Here is a 21,053-nt window from a genome sequence, read left to right on the forward strand (position 1 = left end):
GTTTTTTAATTATCAAATACCTACCTAACGGAATAAATTAATTGACTAAGTAGTTAACAAAAAAATAAAACGTTAATTAGGTTCTATAATGATCGAATACATAATCGAATAAATTGATTAAGTACTATTAGAGGCCCGTAGAAGATCTATTCTCATAAATAAAATACCGGATACTTACTTTCACATACCTATTGCCTCATTTTAAATACAGTTCATCACTTAGTACAAAAGCGTGCGGAGCAAATTACTTTATCAAATAGAACACATAAATTGTTAAAAAGCGTAATTACTTAATTTAAAAAGAACTATTACAAAATCAGATGTAAGCACTTTATTTAAAAAGTAATATTTAATCATTTTTACAATTCAGAATTATTACGAAGTTTAAAAAATGAAAGTTCTGGTTTTGAAGATGCCGAGTTCAAGCAGCCGTATACTACGCAATTCACTCGTGGCATGTTTTAAAAATAAAGCGGACAGTGCATGCAATACAATTATTATTTATACAATTATTATTAAAAACACAACGCGCGCGCGGGACACTCGCGACGGATGGACTGCGAGGTTCGCTTAGAGCTCGTGTAAAGCGTGCGTCTGTGTGCGTGAGTCTGATTTCGAGCGTTTGTATGAAGCTTCCGTACTGTTTGATTTATCTACTGTGGTAAAACTGTAGTTCGTAAACAACTACATGCCGTATAAAATTGATATAGGTTTCTTGTTTCACATTCGAAACAATGAATAAATAAATAAATCTGGAACACCGTAAACACACCATTTTTTATTTTTCATCATTTCAATTGACTAACGTCTTTTAACAAATATTACTATGAGGTCTCACAGTGCGCGTTGACGAACAGGGTGACACACGAACCAATCATCAATATTCAACGCTGTGCGTTCGACTTGCTGCTTCTTAAGCAAGCATCGTTTGTGTTTTTACGGGCTTTTTAGTCTTTGTATTTTAACAAAAATATTACAATGGATTTTATCAGGACTATTCCCAGCGTACCCATTACTAGTCGATTTAGGAATGATCATTTTCTAAATAGCTTTAACCAAAGATAGATGTAGGATCTATTGCGTGGGTTTATAGCAATTTATAGAAAAAATACTTTGTTATAGAATTCATTTCATTCATTCATTTTACTTTTGGGCACTCTTTGTCATTTTAGCTACAGTTTTTAGGGTTCCGTAGTTCTGACAAGGAACCCTTATTAGTTTCGATATGTCTGTCTGTCTGTCCGATGTTTTGCTTGGAAACTATTGGCACTAGGGAGCTGTAATTTTGTGGAGGTATGTACATAAATCACGACGACGAAATGGTAAAATAAAATTTGGAAAAAGATTTTTGTTATGGTAACCCCCCTACCTACATGTAAAGTGGGGATGAATTTTTTTTTCATTTTCTACCCCATCGTGTGGTATCGTTGGATAGGTCTTTTAAAATGATTTAGGGGTTTCTAAGACTATTGTTTGATTAAGGGATCCGTTTGCAAATTATTCCTTTCCATTTGTCTCCTATTTAGTTTACAAAGTTCCTGACCTACGTTATTTCAATACACAAGTGAAAAGGAGGAAAAGATAAAATATTATAAGAAACGGAAAACCTATTTTAAACGTACCAAAAAGCCAAGATTTTCATGTTGAATAACCAGTTTTCTTATTTAACATTTCAAGCCGACGATCACACGGGGTTATTTGATAAAATGCCCAGGTACGCGGCATAACAATATTTTATTGATTCTTCCGAAAGCAAAGACACAAGCAAAGTACATGCAGAAAGTTTACTTAAAAAGACGTATTATTATTTCTTCAGATTAATATTTAATCACGACAGAGGAATTTTTTAAATTCTATTCATAAAAAAAGCTTCCACGACTCCATGAAAGTATTACTCCAAAAAAATTTAAGGCCAGTCTTTCTTTCGTATGGGACTGTAGAACTGGGTTCCCAACGTTGGTAAAAACAAGACTCTATGACCTTCCACATTGGTGCTATAGAGGCGCTGGATGCATGCCGCTACCAACCAGGTGATATGGAAATCATTGGGGGAGGCCTATGTTCAGCAGTGAACGTCCTGTGGCTGTAATGATGATGATGATGATACGTGCTATAATAGCCACCAAAGGCGTGTGATACAAATCAATCAATCAAAACTTAACGTACCCACTGTATGCACTTACACTATGGCCATACAGTATATTTTTATTTCACTCTTATTTTCCATTTTGGAGCTTTGATTTCGTACAGCTCTGAAAGGAAATTGTTTGATCTGAGGAAATTGCCTAAAAGCCTTGTTTGTAACGTATTTTGCCGTATAAGAAGTGGCTGTACAATCGAGTTAATACCTACCATGTTACCATGACATCAAGTATAAAGGTCGTTGATGATATTAATTAAAAAACCCGACATAAAATACCAAAAGAGACGGGGGCATTAATAATTTTTTATCAATAGTACTTGTTATTGAATAAATTGGTTCTGTATACACATACAGGATGTCCCTGTAAGTATGACCCTGTAAGTATAAATCATACAAAAAAGATTGATTTTTACAATGGAACAACTATCCCACAGGAACAATATCCATTCTCAAAAATGACGTCTCCATACTAATAAAATTGACTAATTACTGAAGACTCTTTGTATGAAAATATTTTTTTATGAAGATTTGAACTTCCTTCTCTGGGGGAAAGTTGTTTCATTAGAACTGTAGAATCTATTATTTTTGTTTGATCCATATTTACAGGGACACCCTGTATATCTCAGTTCTATTTTACGAAAATGTTATGAGAGTCAACTTACTGGATTGGAATACGACAATAGGTTAACGTTATTGTCATTAGAAGTATTACGGCATATTGTTATGATAAGGGACATTTTCAACATCCATAAATAACATGGACGATATTTCAATAGATAATGGAATATTCACGGTACATTTTTATTAGAGTATTCTTCCTACACATTTACTACCAACTCCCTAGCTCGAAATACAACTTTTTCTTAAAATATCACTATTATAACCCAATTTTATATTACTAGTCTTAGAAATAACACCCGCTACGTCAGCGTGACGTCATATCGTTCGATCCTGTTGTCTCTGTGTTAGAGTGGGAAGGCACGAGAAACCGGCCGCCCGGCGCGCCGTGACACTTTGCTCGAGCGCTTGGCTGGGACGGACGTTCTCTCGGTTCAGGGACTGTGATATTTGTGACCTAGATCATTATTTCTGGCATAGGCATATTTCTTTATTACATTAATTTGATTTGTGGAATTATTGGTTTCGGTTATGTAATAAATCGATATCTGCTGGTGCCGTACATTACTTTTAAAAAGCACTCTCACCTCTGATCTTTAAGATCAGAAGTGGGATTGACCACGCGTTCTAACCGTTTTTGCCATCTATTTTTGCCTTAGTTTGTGATTATCAGTGCAGTGTTAAAAGTTAAGATGACCAGGCGTTCGTCTAGATTAAAAAAAGAACGTGATTATTCTCGTAAACAGTGTCGTGATAAAAGTTAGTTAAACGTCGGGTTTGTTCGAATATCGAATGCCGCCGTTAAATGAACGTGTGCATCGATTGAGTATTGAGTATCAAGGTAGGTCACCTAGGCGATGTGTACGCACTCCGCGTCGTAGTCCTATTGGGAATCGTGAATATTCACGTAGCCCTCATAGTGATTTTTGTAGGCGCTGTGACAGTTCGTACGGCCGCCGCCATAGCTCGCGCGACGATGTGTTTGGGAAAATTTCGTCGCGAATTGACTCGTTTGAGGGTGGATTGCAACTGTCAGTGACACCGTCCAATATTTTTCTGGAGGTTGTTTGTGATGGAATTGTTACGTGTCTCATTTGCGGCAGTATGGGCCATAAAAAGAGTGGCGCTGCCCAAAGGAAACTAAATACGGAGAGTGCGGTCCTACAGCGCGACGCGACTGCGAAACCGTCACCGTCGACACTGGATGATGGGAGGAGTAATAAATAGGCTTGTGTAGTACATGTACTATGTACTTATAGGAAGCAATTCCTTTAGTTCACTTTAGTACAGCCGATCACGAATAAATAGGTGTGAACGAGACGTTAAATTGGTGACAAGCGCGCGCGTGCGAGATGGACTCGGCTCTGTGAGTGTGTTGCGAGTATTTTGCGACATTGCACTTAAAGGTGATAGTAATAAAGACGTTTTTCGTCCGATCTGATTAAAAAAATCAGTGTACTAAAATGAACTACCTAACTACATTTTTGACCAATTGTAGGTACTAGTTCGGAGCGATCCGTCACAGTCACAGATCCGTTCAGTGTCCGAGTAAGAACAACTAGTAATAAATATTGCACGTTTTGTATTGGTCATTTTGTCGATTCTTGCTTTCAAAAGCAGCGTTGGGGGATTCGAATGGGAGGCGGTCTTCAAGTGTGGGTTTTTGCTGAGAGTCGAATCCCAGCTCAATAACAATTACTCACATTAGTGCAAAATGTACCCCTTGATATTTCTATTGACAGCGGGTCGGACATTTCGTTAATTTCCGAATCAGTTTTGAAGCGTTTTAATTTTATTTTAATAGAATCCCGGCTTATCGTTTGATGCGAGGAATCGGAAGTCAGGAGGTCGAATCAACTTCGTACGTGACGAATTTTCAAAATCTTGTAAGCAACGCGATGGTTCTTGTGGTTTTCGTGATGGATCACAAGACCATGTCTTGGTGAAAATTTTGGTTTGACCGGGCAGAATAGTTATGTGGTGGGTAACCTTCCCACGTCTTCGTCAGTAGTACTACCGTCGACTACAATATCGCGCCCTGACCCTGAGTGTCGTGCGCTGCCTTTACTGGATTCCGAGAGGCGCATTCCTGTAGATGCGATGGCCCTGGGGGCGTGGAGCAGGAGCAGAAGCGCGACTCGCGCATCTACCAGGGAGGACGTAGTGAACAGGAATATTGGCGCTTTGTCTGGTTTGCTACAAACAAGGTCCTGTAACTTTTGTATTTCTTTTCTTATCTACCCTTGTATACTCACGGACATTGCCCGCTGGCGGCGTGACCGGAGGGAGCGGCGAGCGTTCGGCGAACGAACGAGCAATTTTCGGTTCGCGAACATCGAAGAAGACGATCCTTACGAATATGTGCATAATTTTGATATTTTATGTGCAGAGGAAGGCCGAGCGTGTATTTTGAAGTGAACCTGCTGCCCATACAAGTTTGAACGGGCGCTGGTGCATCACCGCTATGACTTGGAGTTGCTGGCTGGGTTCTGCATCGAAAAACCCAGGAGGCCGCCGAGCACACGGGCTAGTGGCGCGGCGAGTGGACTCCAGGGGCTTGCAGAGCATTCTTGGAGGATGGCGAATCTTCACTTGACATGCAAATACGGCCTCTGTCAGTTTCTGGCTTTGTCCAGGCAGACGCTGACTGGTTTTTAATACCTGAAGCGTAGTGTTGATTTTGACATGCAAATACGGCCTCTGTCAGTCTCTGGCTCTGTCCAGCCAGACGTTGATGGTTTTTAATACCTGATGCGTAGTGTTGATTTTGACATGCAAATACGGCCTCTGTCAGTTTCTGGCTCTGTCCAGGCAGACGTTGATGGTCTTTAATACCTGATGCGTAATGTTGATTTTGACATGCAAATACGGCCTCTGTCAGTTTTTGGCTCTGTCCAGGCAGACGTTGATGGTTTTGAATACCTGATGCGTAGTGTTGATTTTGACATGCAAATACGGCCTCTGTCAGTTTCTGGCTCTGTCCAGGCAGACGCCGCGGGTTTTTAATACCCGAGGCGTAGTGTTGGCATGCAAATATTATTATGGCCTCTGCTGACGGCAACGGGTTAGTAAGCACATTATGCAAACTTTGGGCCTCTTTTGTGCTTACTGTTCTAACTAATCTACGGATAATAGCATTCCGGAGCTATTGTAGGACTACCCATTTATTTCCCACATTTGTAATTTTATTGATTTTTTTTATTATTCACCCTCTGAGTTTAGTTATTTTTAAATCAATTTTGGGTTTCTTATCGCAATTACATGAGTGCACGCATGGGATTGTGCTAAAAGTCTGTAATCTTCCTAACATTTGTGAATTTTAACTTCAAGAAACGACGGTTTCACTTTGGTTCCTTGTAACTGTCATACATTGAACATACACCACTGACATTCCAGATGATAACCATGGAACCGAACATGGGTGAACCAACCTGGTGAGGGTCAGCCTCAAGCTGCACCTCAGGGCTCTGAACATCAGCTTCCTGCGGACCAGGGCTGCGATGACCAGCCTTTGGTGGGTCCGAGCTGCGCAGATCAGTTTTCAAACGTCGGCGAGGTTATGCTGCGCGCGGAAGAAACCGTGGCTGATGGGGAGCAGGCAGCGGTCGAGGACGCCGCACGATCAGGAACGGCCGTCTTAGAAATAACACCCGCTACGTCAGCGTGACGTCATATCGTTCGATCCTGTTGTCTCTGTGTTAGAGTGGGAAGGCACGAGAAACCGGCCGCCCGGCGCGCCGTGACACTTTGCTCGAGCGCTTGGCTGGGACGGACGTTCTCTCGGTTCAGGGACTGTGATATTTGTGACCTAGATCATTATTTCTGGCATAGGCATATTTCTTTATTACATTAATTTGATTTGTGGAATTATTGGTGTCGGTTATGTAATAAATCGATATCTGCTGGTGCCGTACATTACTTTTAAAAAGCACTCTCACCTCTGATCTTTAAGACTAGCTTTTAACCACAATACTGTAAAGTTTTATCAATATCCTTAAGGCCTATGTTCAGTAGTGGACGTCATATGGCTGAAATGATGATGATGATGGTGATCCTTACTAACTTTCCCATTTATAATACTAGCTTTCTGCCCGCGGCTTCGCCCGCGTGGAATTTTGTCAGAAAAACTTTACAGCGCGCGTCCCTGTTTCAAAAACCGGGATAAAACTATCCTATGTCCTTTCCCGGGACTCAAACTATCTCTATGCCAAATTCCATCAAAATCGGTTCAGTGGTTTAGGCGTGAAAGCAAGACAGACATACAGAGTTACTTTCGCATTTATAATAAGTATTAGTATAGATTAGTAGGATTTAGATGACACAGTAATTATTCTTAGGTTACCATTCCTAAACATATTTCGATAGAGGTAGATGGAGCTATAAACTATTTTAATACATACTTCACTATGGACCACCATAAAATTCGGCCTCCCATAAAATATCAAGTAAGTCCTCTCAACCATATAATATGGGGCAGAAAACATTTTCGGTGTCCGCTGTTCTTGTTAAAATTTAAGTTCATTAAAAACTAAAAGGCCTTTTCTAATAAACGGTGTACTTAGGCGCGACAGGCTATTCTGTACAGTACAGCAAAGTTATGTTTTGTCGCAAAATAGTACTTATTGCAAGTACATAAGATTCTAATATTTAGCTTTAACGTTGTATTGTACGCTCGGTATAAATTAGCGGCTCTGTTAGGTCGCCGACAATTTTCTTTATTACGTCATAAAGTATAACAATCTTGCTTGATGAAGTTTTTGATTTAATCGTATTCATGATATAAACGACAGTGGGTTAGGCTTTCTTTGTAAAATAAAGTATTTTTAAGAACGAAATTAAATACAAGATACATAAATAATGCGAACACGTCAATAAATAAGACAAAATATGTACGGGCGCGGCACTTGAAGGTTTAGATAATAATATGTGGTGCCCTTAGTAATTATGTAATAGATGCTATTTTTCAACAAAACTGTGAAGCCTGACGTGCTATCGACTGTACATACAAATGAGCACATGCAAGTTTTGAAACGTATGATATTTCTGTAGTTATTGTACGAGTAGTAGCGTATAGAATTGAATTTTGTAAGGGCTGATTTTTCAATCGTCAGATATCTTTTAAATAATATAATTTTCTTTTAGGGCTGATTTTTCAATCGTTGGATAACTTTTAACTGAAGAATAACCTTGTCATTTTGACATATTTCCCATACTAAAACTGTCAATGAGCCAAACTTATTCTTTAGTTAAAAGTTATCTAACGATTGAAAAATCGGCCCTTAGTTGAATAATTTGGCACATTGACAGTTTCAGTATGGGAAATGTGTCAAAATAACAAGTTTATTCTTCTGTTAAAAGATATCTGACGATTGAAAAATCAGCCCTAAGTATAGTACCAAACCTTACGCACCAGACTAAAAGAAATACATAGTTATTTTGCTAAGTAAATATGCCTTAAAGATCTTATATATTTCTCTTTATATTCCTTGCTAACACACACACAAATTCAAATTACACGGAATAAATTGACTGTGAGTACAGACGAGGTACAAAGGGCTCGACAAACATTAGTAACGATGAAGAAAACACAAGTTTTCTTTTAAGGAAACTAGTAGAGAAAAACACCCTTGCCACCGCTAAATGGCGTGAAAGGAGTTCAAGGCTTCCCCAAACCTAGTTGGGGCACATCACAAATAGAACGGCAAGGCCAGTTTAGTTGACACTATTCCAATTTTTTAATTTACCAATGGAACGCAGAAATGTATATTAAAATACATACTGTCATGGTGTTTATCTGTCATGATTTCGTGAAGACTACAGGGCGTCAATTAGGTATATTTTTTGTTGAATGTAAAGGCTTTTACAGTGCATATTTGGAGCACACTGGTATCGCCATGTTAATGTGTTTAAAGATAATAATGTAGCGTTGGTAGTTTTATTACGATTACATGTTTTTGGCGTGTTGCTTATCTAACTTAAAGCATTATCTCCGAGTTAAATATAATTGCAATATTATTTGGGAGTAAGAGATTTAATCTTTTCTTGATATTATAATTTAGACATGTTATTTTTTTTATATAGAATTATAATATTAGCAATTCGTTTTTGCACAAATTACTAACAGTCCCGTTAAAATAGCTCTCACAATAGCAGAGTGTCAGCAGCGACCTGTAAACTGCTTTTCATGCTATCTTAGCTGCGCTTTGGTATTCTCATTGACTTGCACCTATCTGGCTCACAGAACATAGAAAGAGGTTTCTATGTTCTGTGTCCTGGCTGTTCTAAATCAGCTTTGGTTGAAGCGTCATCTGCTCTAAGAGCTTGTAAGGGTCCAAATTGAATAAACGAATCCACTCTGACCTTGAAGCATCTTTACTTTTGCAAATTAATTGCACAGATTAAACAAAGCTCTAAGAACGAGCCCTTCATGATTATTACAATGCGAAATTATTAATTCCCAAAATTGACAAAAAATAATTTAATAATTGTGAGGTTAAATTAAATATTTTACTCAAAATAGCAACCTAAATGAAATCATTAAACATGAGCCCGATATTTTATATTTTTATAAGAAACACGTTTTAAACCGTTAATAATACTTGTTCACAAATCCTCATACATCGTTTATTCGTTCGTTTCAACCGAATGACGTCCACTGCTGGACAAAGGCCTCCCCCAAGGATTGCCTCTTAAATATTTTGCATGTAAAGTGAAAACCCATGTCAAGTTAAAATATCTAATGTAATTTTACAAGTTTTCACGATATCCAATAGGTACTACATTATTCATCATGTTTTTTATTAGCTTTTTCTTATTTATAGTCCATTGATTAAAATCTAACTAGACCTGGATTTAATTCCCTACTAGATATATTAAGCAAACATCCAGTAGGTTATAGGAGTCAGTGATATCAGGCAAAATTATTATTCAAAAAACATAAGTAAACGTAAAAGAAATACATCTCCGTATTTTATATTGCGATTAGACATAGTACCTATTTTTACATAACGTCTCAAAGTACGTAAAACTTAATGCAAACTCTAAATGCCGTAATCTTAATAACTTTCGATGTCATCATCATCATCATCATTTCAGCCACAGCACGTCCACTGCTGATCATAGGCCTCCTTAATGATTTTCAGATAGGCCGGTTGATAGCGACCTGCATCCAGGACCTTCCTGTTATACACTCGACATCAAATAAATCACACCTCCCGCGACAAGCATTTTCAAACGTATGCATCCCCACTTCCCACCAATATTGGCACCATTTAAAAGCCTAATTCTAACCTTCATTTCATTAAAGGAAAGGTTTTTACCCCAAAAATGTGTCTTTAGAAGGATCCACAGTCACTTCTTCAAAAAATTGGTAGTTACGCTAAAGCCAAACTTTTATGGCTATAAAACTGTTAAATTAGGATTAATCGCTATCCATCTGGTAAAGAGGACGCGTGAGATCATTATTTGGTTTTATAACCATAAAAATTGGTCTAATTGATCCCATAGTAGGTGGGCCCAAATTGAGGTATTTTTTCAAGTCACATTTATGGTATATGTTAATCATGTATTAAGAAATTAAATGTGTTTTTCTTTAAGGATATTTATTGGGCTTTCAAATAACACCAATATTGTTGGGGCACCATGATTGTGTCAGAAGAAAATCGTTAAAGTTCGCGTCGCGGAAGGTGCGGTTTATTTGATGTTGAGTATATTTAAAAGGTCGTCTGTCCACCATATGGGTGGACTTGCTACTGTATGGTAGATATTTTTTAAAAGTAAACGAAAAGATAACATTCATCATCCAAAAATAACAATAAGGTTTTTCCGTAGAAACAACAAAATAGATTATTACAACTAAACTGCCGACCCTTGACAACTGGATATCCCTTTTTGCTGTCTTGGAAAATTCTTCTTACTGATAACAATATTGTTTTGCCTGACTTGTCTACCTTGTAGATACAGTTTCCGGAATATCAACCTACTTACTTATGGTAGAGTCATTGCAAAATCACACTTATTAAAACTCCTTAAGATGCCATATTAATCAGGGATGTTATGGATATCCGTAACCGTAACCGAAACTTTCGGATATCCGAAATAAAAAATATATAAACCTCAAGAGGATTTAAGGCACTATTTAAATCAAAGATGTAATGGCTAAATAATGTAATAATAAATAATAATGACCACCGGTAGCTTGGGCCCTGCTCCGCTGCCAGCGGGTTAACTATTTTTAAGACTTTTGTTTTTATAATGTATTTTTATTTTTTTGATTAATTACATTGTAAAAAGAAAAAAATAAAAATAAGAAATAAAAATGAATAAAGAAATAATAATAATAATATCCAAAATAGTAACCGTAACCGATTCAAAAGTTTCGGATAGTTTCGGATGTAGGCAGATTAAATTGTTTTTTGTATAGCATTATGATGTTAAGGCATATCAGCCTGATTTACCTTTATAATGCCATCTACATAGTAGCAATTTTTATTTTTTTATTCGATGTAAAGTGTGCGGCCATGAATGAACCGTGTTGGACAGCTATTGCAAATTGCATTCTAAAGCACAGATATCCGTAACCGTAACCGAAACCGGTATAATATTATTCCTATATCCGTAACCGCATCGGTAACCGAAACTACATATCCATAACATCCCTAATATTAATCTCTGTACAAGTATTAAAATAATGTTTGACAACTCTTATAATTATAATTCTGCCACGAAAACGTATTAACCGTGATTCTACTTTGCTAATGAAGCGAAAAGTTAAGGATCAAGTCATTTTTCCTCGTGATTTTTATATGAAATTCAATCCTAATACAACTCAAATTAAGACTTGATTAGTGTAATTATGATGAGGATCTTCATGTAATGTTAGAATCATAAATTGTGTTTTAATTTAACGAAGAACGCGGCGGATTTGAAAATTATGATAATTTTGATTTAACTAATTTCTTTCATTAAGAAAATTAACGTATTAAATGCTTAAACTAATTTAAAAAGTGGCAACTTTTAATAATTCCAAATTATCTACTACTAACAATGCTTTATTAAACAAATTATAAGTCAATACTATTATTTAAAATCCATAAACAAACCTTTATTGTACAGTTGTGTGCCATTAAACTATTTTGTCGGCCAAAACAGCAAAATTACTACGTTTTCGCCGCATTACAACAGTCCATCACTACAGTTCATACACAAGCACGCGATTACTGTACATTATTACAGTTAATTTGAAAGTTTTATTCGTAATATTATCACGTGGACCGAAAGGTGATCGCGTTAAAACAATTATGTTTGACAAGCGAGCGTGCCATCGCGCGGCGCGCGGAATACTGGCGTGGCGGCGCCCTTACCTTCGCTTAGGGGTGGCTTGTATCGCTTCGGCAGCCTTCTCTCTCCGTCAGGTAAGCTTTTCGAGCGCGAGCGTAGGAATGAAATGGATATGACTCCTTCGACTTTTTATTTCAGTTTCAAGAAGTATTGTATAGGTTACCACGGAAAATGTGAAATGAGTTTTCATCACGCTATAGAAGACGAAATCCTAGAGAGAAAATAGACTTATTTAGGCTGAGTTGCACCACTTAACTTTGACAGTAAATTTAACGATAACCGGTGCGTTTTTTATGGAGTTTGACAGATTTTTGACGTTTGTCAAAGCTAAAGTAAGATGGTGCAAACCCACCCTTAGATTAGTAACTAGAAACTTTCCAAAATGTTTTTACAAAAAGTTATCAACCTAAAATACCTAAATAAGCAAAATAATCGAGCTTATGATTTAATTATGTTTAGATAACTAACATATTAAACACTGAAAGAGTTATTTATTCGTCTCTTCAAATAAATTAAGGTAATGTAACTAAATCATCGATTTTCTGCCGAAATATACGTAGAATACGAGTATGTGGTAGGTCGTAATTAAATCATCACAGAAACACGAAATATTACACCAGCAAATTACAGCTCACCGCATCACAAGTAAAAACCACCTGCTCCTGTTTGCAAGCCAACGTTTCGACTGCCTCGTAGTACTTATTAATTACTGGGAGCAAATTAGCGCGTTGACCGAACCGAACTTTCTCGTTAAGCTTGTCAAAACGCTTTGTAGAAATAAATCGTAATTTCTCTCTTTGTCGCGAATAGGGACGCCAATTGAAAGTCAACAACAACTGACGTGAAATTATTTCCGTTGCGTCAACGATATTATTGAGCTCATTGCTATTTATATTGACTGACGTTTATGATCCGTCAAAATTGGTAGATTTTTACCGCCATCTACCTATACCTCATTGTACAGTCACGGAATGAAAAGGTTCGTCAGTTTTCAAATTGATTCCTTCAACGAATTGCGAGCACATAATATTCCCTTTTGAAACTATGTTACAGAATAATCTCGAATTAGAGAAAATAATCTTTAACTGTTCGTCAGCAAAGTTCAAAATTATAATTATTGTTTAACTTGTCAAGAAGATTATTATGATTGATAAACTAAACCTTCTTGATGGTTCAACCTGCCATTATCTATTAAATAAAAAATAACTACATTTTGTAACATTGCACTGATGGGATAGAAAAATAAACAAGCAAAACTAAAAATAAATAAATAAAACCTTATTCGTTAGCAAACGTCATATTTATTTAAATGTTAGCAGCACTGTTTCTTGCACGGTTATGTTGGCAAGTTTGACTCTTACAGTACCTAGTGCAAGCGAAAACCGACACTAAGGTGACGAACCTTTTCATTTCGCGACTGTACAAGCTTTCTAAATCCAGAATAAAGTATCTCTACTTGATTTTTTATTTTATTTAGGTTAAAAACAAAGTTCAAACCTACAAATCGGTAAATATGATGCTGGAGTGTCATGAAATAGAAGATAAGAAGTTATTGGAGGGAGAGGGAAGCTTTGTATGTGAAAACTATGTCACATAATTTTGATTTTGATTCGAATAATCTGAAAATACCTACTCTTTTATTCTTTTTTTCTACTTTTAATTCTTAAATAAGTTTTCGAAAATGCGATTACTTTGGTGACGTTTATTCCGAGAATGACTATGACAAAGGATCCAATTTATAAAGACTCTTATCACTCAAATTAAGGTCTAGACCTTACTAAATAACCTGAAGAAAACTAAATACCCTTTTAGTTTCAGAATAAAAACTACGCTTACCTATTCATTACCTAGATCTCTTTTTTCACGTTTCGTTTAGGGTACTAAAGTGTTAAATTATAATTTAAAATATTATACAGGGTGTTAGGTAAATGGGTATATGTGCCGACACTAGCCTATGTTAACATGGTCATATAAATTGTATGGTGAAGTCAGAAAATTGATATCTTCATTTTAATTATTTTATTATCATACAAATCGGGTTTTATAAAATTTATTTTGTATGAAAATTAAAAGAAATAAAATGATAAATATTATTTAAAAATTGTCATATGTGTGAATGGCAGCCCTACTTATATGATTAACTGAAATTTGTTTTCCGTCGGTGCTAATTAATTTCATTGTCATGATTTCTACGTGAGTTTTTCCAGTTAATTATTTTACTGTCAGACGAAAATGTTGTTTCACATTCAAAAGTTACGTAGGTAGTTAGTATGAAGTAATGATAAAATTTAAATTAATGTAATAAATATTTACTTCCTAAACGCCTTTAAACCTTTGGAATTTAGTTTTTAAAGTTTTTGTGGTCGATTATACACATGGAAAAAACTATTTTTAATTAATTTTTTTCAAAGTAGGAGGCGATTGTATCCACCGTAGTGTGAACGACCTTAATCAAAGAGTACTTTAGGCACCTTACCTTTTGGCGCGAGTTCACCGTAATAACAAATATGGCGGCTAAAAACGTCAACTTTACACAAACCTGTCATGTAGGCTGGGTTGCACCATCTTACTTTAACTTTAACAAACATCAAAAATCTGTCGAACTCCATACAAAAAACGCCGATTATCGTTATAGTTACGCTCAAAGTTAGGTGTTGCAACCTCAGCCTTAATAATACAATGTTAATGACATCGTTTCAGTAAATCAATACATCACAACGCAAACTTTAGCGACGTAAAATAAAATTAATTAGATTCCTTTTGAACAAAAACTTACGATTCGAAACAAACTTTTGGGAATAATTTCTGCCCATCGATAAATTCGCAATAAACGGGAATAAAGAAATGAAAAGGCCGCTCCAAACTGGGATCGGAGATTAATTAGTTCGGAACCTATTAAAATTGACCTATATTTGTGTGTATTATATTGATTTAGACGAAATTTGCATATTTGCTGGTGATGATTTGTAATGGCTTCATGATTCATCAATTTAATTCTCCAATACATTACGTACAAAGAAAAAATCGTCTCTAAGGTTTTACGATAACTCAAAGTCCGTCCGTCAAAGACGAAATTTGATTAAGGAAAGACCTGGAAAGTTGATAACAGACTACAGTTAGTATTAGGGCATTTCTACTGTACGGTGTATTTTTTCTCAATTCGGTGCTAAAATTTATATTTAGTTTTTTAAATAGTTTCAATACAAAAAAATAAATGTTACTCCATTCTGAATGTAAAAATAGCATTGTCACTAAATATTGTGAAGTGGTTTATGAGAAATGTTAAGCATCGAATTGAGAGAGCACCGAATTGAGAAAATGAATCACGGAATTGAGAAATGAATCTCCAAATATAAAAATCGCTCTGCAAACATAGAATTGATGACATTATGAAGAAATACCTAATGTATTTCAATAATAAATACATAACACAGGGTCTTTGTTTATTTATTCTTAACCTTAAACATAAAACAAATATTGCAAAACCCAAGAGCTAGATTGACCTGACACTATACCGAAGATATTATATCGGACGTCAGTTTGTACACGATTAAAATGGCACTCAAATAGCTGAAATACAACAAGGCACCAGGTGTTACGGCATTATAGCTGAGCTTCGCCGGTACTAAAGGCTCTACAGAAGCAGTTCAATTCCGTCATTCTCGAAGAAAAAACGCCTCCGGCATGGCACAGAAGTGTGGTGATAGCATTATAGACTCATCTCACTTATGAGGCGTGTTTACAAGCTGTTTTCGAGAGTCCTTACGAATCATCTCGCTCGCAGACTCGACGACTTCCAGTCTTCCTAACAAGCTTGTTTCCGAAAAGGCTTTAGTATTATGGTACACACACAGGTACGCTACGGCAGATTATACAGAAGACCAAGGAGTCGCGATATCGGGGATGATATCGGAGTCATGGCCTCCGTAGAGCCTTTCAACAAGTGGGTCTCAAAATGAACATGGACAAGACAAAAATCATGTCAAATGTCCGTGTTGCACCCACTCCTCTGAAGGTTGGAGACTACACTCGAAGTCGACAATTGTGTATACCTGGGACAAGAGACCAGATAGTTATGTCCAACTTTGAGAAAGAGGTCTATCGCTGAATTCAACTCAGCTAAGCATCGATCGGGAAGCTTCGCTATTACGTCTGAAATACCGCAGCGTCTTAAGACAAAAGTCTTCTACCAGCGTGTGTTGCCAGTGATGGTGTATGGATGTGAAACTTGGTCGCTTACTATGAGCCTAATAAGAATCATAAATGTGAGCTCGTACAGATAATGTCTGTTGGGACTGAAAAGTTGTCGAGTGGAAACCACGGACCAGTGAGCAGGCCTCCACTAGGTAGACCGACGATCTGGTGAAGGTCGAGGGAAGAACCTGGAAGAATAATTTTAATAAGATAGCAATAATAGTGTATTTTTTTTTATGAAACCTCAAAAAATTAGTTTTATTGTCTTCTGTCCAATGACTGGTACGGTCCAATGATTGGTAGTTCACCCTATTATTATGCTCTATTGATTTAATTATTATTTTAAGTCACACAAACAATTTATAGCACAATAAAAGTATCTATTTTCATTTAATATCAATTCGGTGTACGTGTTTTCTCAATTCGATGCCCCATATTCCGCGGAATTGAGAACCACGGAATTGAGGAAAAATCACATTTCATCAAATTACTCGAAAATATTATAAATTACAACGATTTCTACCAAACGTAATGGCAGATATCAGTTAAATACTTAATTAATTCAGCAGTAATCTCATTAAATACTTCATGAACATTATTAATATCGCACACCGGTTTGAGAAATGACCAGTGACCAAAAATTCTGAGTGATTTCAAACCTCTGAAAAATGCTCCTCAAAGGGACTGATCCCTCTTTTATACTGCTTGACCACTCGAGTGCAACTGCTAGTTTATGGGAATCAGGCGTGGGTGTTCGTATTGTGCGTTGTTAGTGATATAGGAGCACAAAAGTAAAAATCACGGAATTGAGGCACACACGTCGGACAAAATTTAAATGTGTTACTGTATTAAAACCCAAGGACTTGCAATAAAGAAACTCATTTATATAGCTTTATTAACTATCCCTTGTTCTGTGAATGTGGGTTTCATAATGGACAAGTTATTATTTCAAAAGTTATGAAGCAAAAACGAGTAAATTCTGGAAACCGGACACTCCATTTTAGGCCAAATTTCGCCCGTTTTTGAACTTTCGGATTTTTTCAAGGCGAGATGTAAAACCTGGCGGTCTTCTAAATTTGCTCTCCATCAAGTCAAGAGTCCTATAAATACGTGTGATTTTTTTCAAGTCCATACTTCAATTTTAAAGGTACTTTTTTCGCCCCAGTAGGTCGATCGGTCGTCCCCGTAGAAATGCCCATTAGCAATTAAAATCAGTATATGACTAACAAGAACTTAAACAAAATGGCGAACAATTTTATAAGAAAAGTTCAAAAATGTATATCAGTTATCCGACGCTTAGGTAATAAGAATGATTAAACCAATAACTTTCTCACATTATTGAAAATAATTTGATTTCTTATTTTAATTTGCATAAGAAAACAGAATGAAAATCTAAATTTTCGAGATTTCCCGCCATCGATCAAGCCCAGACAAGGTTTTTTGGAGATCCTGGACTAATTTAAAATGAAAGAGCATTTAATTTTCACGCTCGAAGGCGACCTTTAATAAAGTGAGTTGGAAAATGACAAAATAGACTAAACGAAGCTCAGTCTTTTTAACTTGGGATTTTTGAGTTGCCCCGGAGTTTTGAAGAGTATAGTACTATGATCCTAGCTAGTTACTGAGAGATTTTTCGTTAAATTAATTCTATTACAGTTGCTTAGTAACTAAGTTGAGTGGGTAGTGTTTGGAAATAGAGATAGCTATTTTCACTTCTGCTACAACTTTCAAATATGACTATTACAAAAGCAAGTCAACTTTTCAGTAATTGACATTAATTTGTCTATTATTTGTTATTCTTGCCCTCAATTTTACTCAAGTAGCTTTTTGTTATTCATAAATTACCTATAGGTACCTGATTTCGATAATATAAGTAGTTCATCAGAAAAACCTACGCTACGCGTCATTCTCTACAGAAAAATTACGGCTACTCAGAATACTAGAGTACTTGTCCATTTCCTACAAAACACCACAAAACTTCTGAGACTTCCACAAAACAACGTTAATGCAAAACAAACCGTACCCCACACTTATTTGTTAAAACCTCTGTAGCGAATCCACCGCCCCTAAGTTATCGACATGCCATGCCATTGGTTCTCAAAGGGTTCTCCAATAAAAGAGGTCAATGGTCTGTTTTTTTTTTCCTAATATAATGGCGCAGTTATACTATGCGGGAAATTGATCGAATGCATGACGAAGTAAGGGCGACCCACAGCGAAACTAACTGAAGTGCGAATTACACTGTCCCGATTTTCCCGCACAACTCCAACCACTAAAGGCTGAAAATTATGTTATTTAAAGTGTTCGAATGGATTTGCTTTTAACGAATACAAAATATTATTGAGAGCTTTCATAAACTTAAATAATGTAGCGCCACCTGCGGCTTTACCTTAACACTCTCTTATTAAATACTCACAATATAATAATTCTCAATCTTTTTACAAGTAATTTTACAAATAACCATCATCTCATATACTCAACGTAATGTCTTTCCTGTAGGGTAATTCAAGTGCAATCTGTCATTTCAATCTATTCTATTTGTCATTTAGCTTGTTTAATCTGTGCTGAATAAAGTGCACAATATTTAAGCAGGATATGGTTGCACGCGGATTTTTAGAGAGTTAAATCTTTTGGCCAATAGAAAACGTCATAATAGTTATTATATGAACTGGGATTGGTCAATGACTTTTGAAATTAAAATCCGATGGCCTGAAAAAATCGGTTTTCCAACAAACGTCAGTTACGCGCAAGGAGGTTTAGCTATTTATCCATCGAAGTTAATAAGGGAGAAGACATAAGACTAATTTTATTATTTGCCTGCCGCGACCCGGTTTTTACGAACAATGACGATGACGAACGATGAACCAGTAACGAGGAGCACACTTAGCAATGCTTCCAGGTTGCGCCTCGGTATCAATTAAGTAACATTTTCCGTTAAGTTTACTTTATGGCCAACTAAAGGACTTTTGCCGTCTCCATGGACAAACTCGAAGTATGATAACTACAGTCATTGTCAAAATTTTGCACTGCCATTGCCGCTGGATACCATATATCGCTACTATATTCATAGATAATAGACTTTCAGTTAATCGTCAAAATTGACATTGTTTTTTAAATAACAACAAATGGTATGAATTTTTAAATGTGATATTTTTATAAAGGTAAGTCCCCAAAACAACATTTGATAGCCTATTTTCTTTCGTTGGCATCTAAGTTCCTGTTTTCTACATATATGTTACTACTACCTATTGGATAAGTAACTAAGAAATGTGAACAAAATCCCTAAAAGCCCATTTGTAATAATATTCTTACTAAACACTGCTGAAAAAGGACTAAACTTCTGAGCTATGAACGTATAATCCAGTAGCATTAAGTAGGTAGGTACGTATAGCGACGTTGGAACTTGATATAGAAGTTAGCTGTTTTATATTTTTTTTCACAGCAGAAATCCAGCAGAAATCCAGCAGAAATCTTTATCTTTGATCTTAATATCTGATCGTACGTATTGTCTTTTAAAATATTACATTTGCCTAAATAAAAATAACCGACCTGCTGCTTATGTAAATTATAATTATTTATAACCCTACTTACAATGCATAACAATCATAATTAGGTATTATAACCCTACTTAACAATGCATAACAATCATATAAGATAGTTTGGCGTATAAGTAGGTAGGTAGGTACTATCTAGGCCGAAGGTGGAAGCGATCGACCCGGAAATATTCTCAACCATCTCAACTATCATAATATGTATTTAGAACAGTCCCTCCTTACCAATGATATTATAGATAACTAGCTTTCCGCCCGCGGCTTCGCCCGCGTGGAATTTTGTCTGTCACAGAAAAACTTTATCGCGCGCGTCCCTGTTTCAAAAACCGGGATAAAAACTATCCTATGTTCTTTCCCGGGACTCAAACTATCTCTATGCCAAATTTCATCAAAATCGGTTGCGAGGTTTAAGCGGGAAAGCGTAACAGACAGACAGACAGACAGACAGACAGACAGAGTTACTTTCGCATTTATAATATTAGTTGGGATTAGTTGGGATTAGTTGGGATTTATAATATTAGTTGGGATACCATTGCTCCTTACCATCAATGCAATCGAGCAGACAAAGGACATTGATAAAAATCGCCCTAAGATTTTCAAAGACTTAGTATGTACCATAATTTTATGTATATTTTATTTATTTACTTGCAAGTGTCCAAACCTATCGGACAAGTTGCAGTTCGAAAAAATATTTTAAAAGTATTTAAACGAAATCAAAGTCACCGACATATTGACAGAGCAGAGACAGAGATGCGCTTTTTTAATTCGATTTAAGTAAATAATGGTATGATCGATTAGACTAGAGTCTAATCATTAGACCTTTAGACGGGCGCAGATCCGCCGCGCCCGCAGCGCTTCAGTGGATTATTGCATTTTATGTATATTTAATCACATTTATTTACCTACATTTACATATTTACTCTTTTCTTTAAGTGTAGACACTGTTTATGTATAAGTCCACTATTGCATGCCGTGGCAACCTATAATTAAGGCAGCACTTAGATTAAGTTAAATACGTTGTAAATATTGATTGTCTTCCAGTGTATGTCTTGTTGGTTGTCCTATTAAATAAATAAAATAAATATTTATAGCAACACAATGTTTAAAAATAAATTTTTTCAAAAACGATCAATTTAATCGATCATGTCTATTCTAAATGGACATCCCTATTTGTTAGTCAAATTGTCATTCACTCGCATCACCTTTTC

The 21,053-nt window shown here is 36.2% G+C and overlaps 1 protein-coding gene across 2 annotated transcripts in view; it reads right to left on the reverse strand.

Moving 5' to 3' along the window:
- The window catches only part of LOC135080694 (hemicentin-2-like), a 153,883-nt gene extending 141,794 nt beyond the window's left edge, over positions 1 to 12,089 (reverse strand). For both annotated transcript variants that reach the window (XM_063975407.1, XM_063975408.1), the window contains exon 1: positions 11,863 to 12,089. The gene's annotated coding sequence lies outside the window, so the exon portion shown is untranslated. The remainder of the gene's footprint in view (positions 1 to 11,862) is intronic.
- Between the last annotated feature and the right edge of the window lie 8,964 nt (positions 12,090 to 21,053).

Source organism: Ostrinia nubilalis, chromosome 18 (assembly GCF_963855985.1).
Source record: "Ostrinia nubilalis chromosome 18, ilOstNubi1.1, whole genome shotgun sequence".
Lineage (NCBI taxonomy): Eukaryota > Metazoa > Arthropoda > Insecta > Lepidoptera > Crambidae > Ostrinia > Ostrinia nubilalis.